The following is a 6521-nucleotide window of genomic DNA, read 5'->3' as shown; positions in this document are numbered from 1 at the left end:
ACTAGGCGCAAATATAACACAGGCGAGATATTACCCGCCGTAGTAGCTTAGTGACTATGGTGATCACGAGGTCGCGGGATCAAATCCCGGCCACGGCGGCCGCATTTCGATGGGGGCGTAATGCGAAAACACCCGTGTACTTAGATTTAGGTGCATGTTAAAGAACCCCAAGTACGCAAAGTACGCGTCGCAGACGCAAGCAACCAGAGAATTGCGCCTACGAAAACAGGGAGAGGCTTCTGATGAGGGCGCCTTGGAGCGCAGGCGAGCGTGTCGTTGGGAATATTATGCGAGAGAAAAAAAAAAGCAACATTTCTTTCATCTAACGTACACAAGGTTGGTGGTAAAGAACGAGTTTACTGGGTAGATCGTCACAACATGCGTGATATTCTTAGGAGTTGCCCATCTCCTAAAGTACGGCAGTCTTTGTTTCAAGGGTGGAGTACAGGCTTCACAAGTAATGATTACAAAGAATGATACGCACTATATGACAATTCCGCAGTGGGGAATTTCTGCCCCATTCTTTAAAAAATATTCTCATGATTGTTCTACCCCGTTATTAGGCCACTATGGAGGTGTCGCTGCATATGTGCGTATTTTTGCACGGACCCTCAGAATGGGTTTATGCCACTGAGGCACAGGGATTACCGAAACCTGTCTGGAAGACATATCTAAATGCATGTATTGAGATATGTCTCGTCCTCTTCGATATCTATGCACCTCTAATCGCCTTTTCTTCTTTCTACTATCTATTTCATCCTTCTGGCATTGTTGCGTGGAAGTCTCACAGTGTGGCATTCACCCGAATTAGTTCTTTTTTTAATTTTGGCATAGGCTATGGCATCTATAAAGCGTAAAAATAAACATTAAATGAGATTAAAGTTGTGATCTGTGCCTCTATAAATGGTTAAATATATACATGAGACTGCACGCTTTATACGATGAAAATAAAGAAAATTGTAGGCATCACACATAATTCCTCAGTGTTATAATTACCGATTTTAGGGAAGCTTCTTCACAAAAGAGAAAATCGGAGTTTGAGCTGCGTAGTTTTCTTCCAATAACCGATCAGGTGAAAGTCTAGTATACTCGTCTTGTTCTTGTCCTTCTGTTTTCGCTCCATTATTTATTGTTCTTCGCGATGAGGCAACTAGTCAAAAAAAATTCGCTAAAGAAACATTGTACCAAAAGCATTGTGGAAAAAACGAAAAAACGGTCGTCAAGTAAATAAGCAGTCAAGCCTAGTGTATGATCTGAAGGCACGCTAGCTGCCTAATCAGAGTGCAGTGCGTCACCTACTGTCTTGTGAAGGCAACGTGCCGGGGTCTGGATAAGGAAGGAACGTTCAGCAGCAACAGCAGCAAGTGTCGATCGCATACGGGGCCGTGCATAACGCGTCCATATTCCACACAAGGCTTCCTTCACTTCTCTCCCGAGTTATTGTTGGCACAACACTACCGAAAAAGGTTAGGGCGGATGGCTCCGCCACGTACGACTGCGGCCATCAGAAACAGTGTGCTCGTTTCCTGTAGGGAGTAAATGGGGAGGCGTTTGCATAGAGCCATGTCTTGGGGGATACGACGTTGACCGCCGACATTTTTAGGAAGGAATATGATTCACGCTTCGTTAGTTTGTGCGCGTAGCTTCAATAAGCAGCTGGTTTCTGCTTCGTTACTGTCAGGATGAGTCTTAAGCCGGTCGATTGGTAAAAACGCAGTCAGTACTTCCTTGTTATAGGCGCATGCAATAGTTTGGCCAGTTCGGAAAGTAAATGCAGCTTGTGCTTCGTTGCTTCAGAGCATGAATTATTTCTGACGCTTGGAACACGGTCCTCGCTTAGTCGCTCGCAATGTTGCAGACATGCTTCGCTAATTTAAATGCTGCAACTAGTGCGAAACAGTGTTTTTTGCAAATGTTGTGTCGCAGAAGCGGGGTGCTTGCAACTGTTTGGAAAGTTGTGCATCACAATATAATGACAGTTGTAATAAACAATGAATGGTCGCTTATTGGTTTACACAGCAGAAGAAGTATGGCGAATGAATATACTCTACTCCACTGCAGAATTTTTTCTCCAAAGAATGAAAGGTCAAGATTTTTCTGCGGCACACAAATAATGTCTTAGTAGGCACTACGAAGTTCAGACGTTGTTTCTCGACGAAAAGGGAGCAACGACATGTTTTAACGCTCCTTGAGTACAGGTAAAAGTGTCTTGCTTTTATAGCAAAAGCACGGTCTTTTCTGGATGTGTTACAATGTGCACACAATGTGCACACAATGTGCACAATGTGCACACAATGTGCACGCATGCGCGTACTTTAGAAGGGTAGACTTTTGGGCCAATTGGCGACTCATATTCGACAACGGCGAAGCTCCATACACGTAGACCAAAAGACCACGAGACCAGCGCGAGAAGCGGTATACCTATAGGACTTGTTCCTCTGTCTCGTCTTCCTTTGGTTCCGTGTATTGCATTTCACCGTTTCCAAATACATGAAAACGTTCACTGACAGAGGGCGAACAGTGACCATATCATTGTCGCGAGCAAGGATTTAACAAGGAGTGAATAAGCATATTGATTGATTGATTGCTTTATTTGCTTCATCACAGTACAAAATAAGAAGAGGCGGAGGGAAAACCCGTTTGAATGGCGGCTTCAGGGCTCCTTGTCCCCTTTGTCAACAATAACAGCAACTGAAAGGTAGCACAATATCGCAGCACTGTTCTCTTTAATTTACATATTGTCTTAAGTAAATATAAAGCCATAAAAGAAAGAAAGAAAAATATAACGTGCAATAAAGAGATCCCCTGTGATCGCTTACACTTAGACTATACATTACCTGTTTAAACAAAAGCCGCTATGTCTGCTAGACCTAAATAAATTACTACATATAGTTTATACATTCTGCACATTCTATATGTTGACCGTTTATACATTATGCATAATTATACATTAAGCATTCCAAAATTCTTGACAGTAAACAAAGCAAAAAACAAGAACAGCGTGTAAATAACAAGCTGCAAGTTTGCTCACGCGTGCTTACCCGCGAGCACTTTTGAGGAGCTTGATGTGAAACCTTGTGAAGATAAGAACTCGGATAAAGTTCTGGGCATGAAGAAATAGCTAAGTCCATAAGAACTAAACACTTGGTGCCGCCACGTCCCAACAACTGTTGAGGAACCACAAAATCACGTTAGACTATTGTGTCTTACAGTCTTTATTCACATCGTGGTCGGGCCCATAGATGCTATTCCGAAAGGTCGTGTAGTACGAATTTCGACGTTTACAGAGTGCTGCCACAGGAAATAATGGATAATAATTTATCTTTTGGTCACTTCTACAATGTTCTGCTTTCTGCCGCATACCGGTTGTCACCGGATAATCACTGTTATGCAGTTATAGTTCGGCGCAGGACGTGCTTACTGTTTCCGAAACATTCTTTAATGTTGTCGAAAACTCTTTCTACAGAGAAACAGTATTCGTTAATGAGATTGCGCGCGCCACGCGGAAGCTATTGCACATTCTTGATTGTAAAGCACGAGCGATTACTCTAGAATTTACCTTGTCACGGGGGTAACCTTTCTAATAATGGTCGACACGCAGAGAGGTCACGCACCGTTTAACTACTAGGTCGTTCTCTCACGTACTTCCGACGGCTGAATAGTGCGCTGCCTTCTTCGCGTCAATTCTTCCCCACGAAAAGCGACCGCCTCGGTCTGATGGTGCATATGGTAAACTGTGGCAGGAAACCGCGATCTGGCAAACGTGGTCACCAAGAGAAACAAATAACTGCAACCCTGCAGAAAATGGTGAATGGGTCGAATGTTGTGTTAGATTCGCGAGCATAGTATGGCTTAATCCCCATTTCATGGAAAACTTCAGTGCATAGACGCCATCGGTTCAATCGAGGATTAGCAAGTTGAGGCACGACCTCCCAGTTCGCATCACTAAGGCGGCGCATAACCTTGTACAGGTCAAAGTACCGTCGCAATAACTTTTCCGAGAATCGGACCGTGGGCGGGTGGGCGTCCACACGTACACACAGTCGCCAGACTCGTTTTAAGTGGTCCATTGGCACAAGTTATAAGGACAGGCGTCGATCCCCTGATCTGGTGCGAATGCGCTTCTGAGCAAGCTGGGGAGCGTCTTTAGCTTTCTGGAGAAATTCGTCAGTGCTGTCAGTTCTCGTGGTGCCGTCATCCACCGGAACCATCGCATCTAACGGTGTCGTGACGCGACGTCCATAGACGAGTTCGAATGGTTTGAGTTGGCTGGTCTTCAGTACAGCACAACCAACTTCATTATGGCAAAATTGGGTCGAAATGAAGATACTTAGAGAACATCTCGACCCACACTCTGTTGAAGCACTCCGTTAATCTGTCGGTTGGGAAGTGATAGGGTTTCGTCTTCGGATGGTTGCTGTGCGTTATCGTCACGGTTTTCTACATCAAAAATGAGCAGTGTGCAATGCGCGATCGGCAATGAGGACAGCGGGTGCACCATGCTGCACTACGATGTCGTGGAGGAAGAGCGTGGGCGACTTGCGTAGCGGTTACCCGGGGTACAGGCTTTGGTCTCCGCGTACCGTGATAGGTAGTCCGTGGCGACGACTATCCTTCTATTTGCCAAAGTTTAAGCATACGTAATGGACAGTGGAGGTCCATTGTCCCGACACTTGCTCGAACGGTGCTGCAGGAGGGTCCAAAGATAACGGAGACCGGCAAATTTGACATGTGGAGCGTTACGACGCTGACTTTCACGGCAGCTCTTTTCACAAAGGGCTGCAATGGCAGAAATAGCCATGGGTAGTAGTGCTTCCGGCGTATGCGCGCTATATTCCTGGTAAATCATAAGTGTCAAGGTGCGGACGGACTTGACATGTCAGTTCAGATTCGATGGCCGACGACCGTGCTCACCGCTATTTTTTTTTATTAGAGCGTCGCTTGCTTTTCTGGGCACTATTTGGCCCATTAAAGAGTAAGATCTCTAACTCGCGGTCATAAAAGATTTCTCATTCTCCACTGTCACTGCAACGTGACACTATGTTAAGTGCTTCCCGCTTAAACACCCGTTGCTTTTTTACCGTGGCGCTAACTATTTCCGATCTTTTTGATCGCACCTAACAGGTGCGCCTCTTATTTATTTATTTATTTATTTATTTGTTTATTTATTTATTATGAAATCGAAATGTCACAACAAAGACATTATGTGCTTCGAAACATGCACGGGCATGCATGCTGGGCCAAGCGTGCTTCGGATTGACTGCAGCATACTAGCCATTTGCGTTTCAGGCTAAACTTGAATTTTGATTGTGAGAGTCCCTGCTTTGAATAAGAGCAATGAAAAAAGAAAGCGCATATTTATTTCATGCTCGGTAGTTCGTGAACCAATGCACTCAAGCAATCAATTCCGGACGTGATCTCTGCGTGGCGCCTTCAAACAGGAAACATTAACTGATTCTAAGTTATTTTTGGTATTTATGTTCATTTTCGTCTCCTGTGCAGCGTAATCAAGGTAGGAAACTTCTCTAGAATGCGCCAACAATCAATAAAGAAAAGTATGTAAAGTATTTTTATTCAATTTGTTATGAGTAATGAAAACAACTATTCTGGGTGCTTCCCCCACGCGCAATGTCGACCGTCTGCTCCCTGTTATGGCTCAATAAGGGCAAATTGATTCGGCAAAAGAATGAGCGGGGAGGGTGATGTGAGAGGGGGGGGGGGTGCGACTGTACAGACATATTTGCTTCTATTTTGTCAAGAGATAACCAATCGAGGGTTCCACGAAAATTGTCTAATCCGTCATTTCTGCGCCAGAGCTTTGCTTCTACCGATCGTACACGAACATTATATGGACGAGAAGCTGGTACTTCAAACTACTTCCATGGTTGAAGCGGGATTGTGATGGCTTCCTTACATTTTCTTTCTTTTGGCAGTTCGCATCGCATATTCCTATTATAAATCACATGCAGAACAGAAGTGGGCTCTAATCTTCATAGAGTTCATACTTTAGAGATATACGGCTGGTATACAGTGATGAAACTTCATCTGCTGAAAAAAGTTTGGAATAAAAAATAATCGGATAAGTTTGCTGAAGGAAGAAGTGGGAGTTGGGGGAGTTGAAGGGTAAGAGGGGTGAAGAGGGGGTAGTTAGTTTCATCGTACTTAGATGACCAGCGAAATATATACACAGAGGGATCATTGCCGTCCCACGGTTAAAGTTCAGTTATTTCAAGTGCAAATGCTGTATTAGGCTTCATCCACGTTTTCGTCGCAGCTGCTTTTGACATTAGGACTGAATCGGGCCAGAGGTGTTGTCGAATGAACATGAAGGTATTTAATAAAACGAAGCAAGAAACAGTGGGCAGTATAAATAGAAGGCTATCGACAAAGGTGACTGAAGCCAAATGAAGGCAAAATTAATATTTGAGCCAAACGCGGCAATTTATTTTCTTGCGCGACGTTGCCTTTGCTTTCCCAACTCAGCAGGAGAATAATTTCCACACTCCTTGCTGTAAAATGAG

The sequence above is a fragment of the Dermacentor variabilis genome, chromosome 5, assembly GCF_050947875.1.
Source record: "Dermacentor variabilis isolate Ectoservices chromosome 5, ASM5094787v1, whole genome shotgun sequence".
NCBI classification, from domain to species: domain Eukaryota; kingdom Metazoa; phylum Arthropoda; class Arachnida; order Ixodida; family Ixodidae; genus Dermacentor; species Dermacentor variabilis.
Note: the sequence above shows the minus strand (reverse complement) of the source record.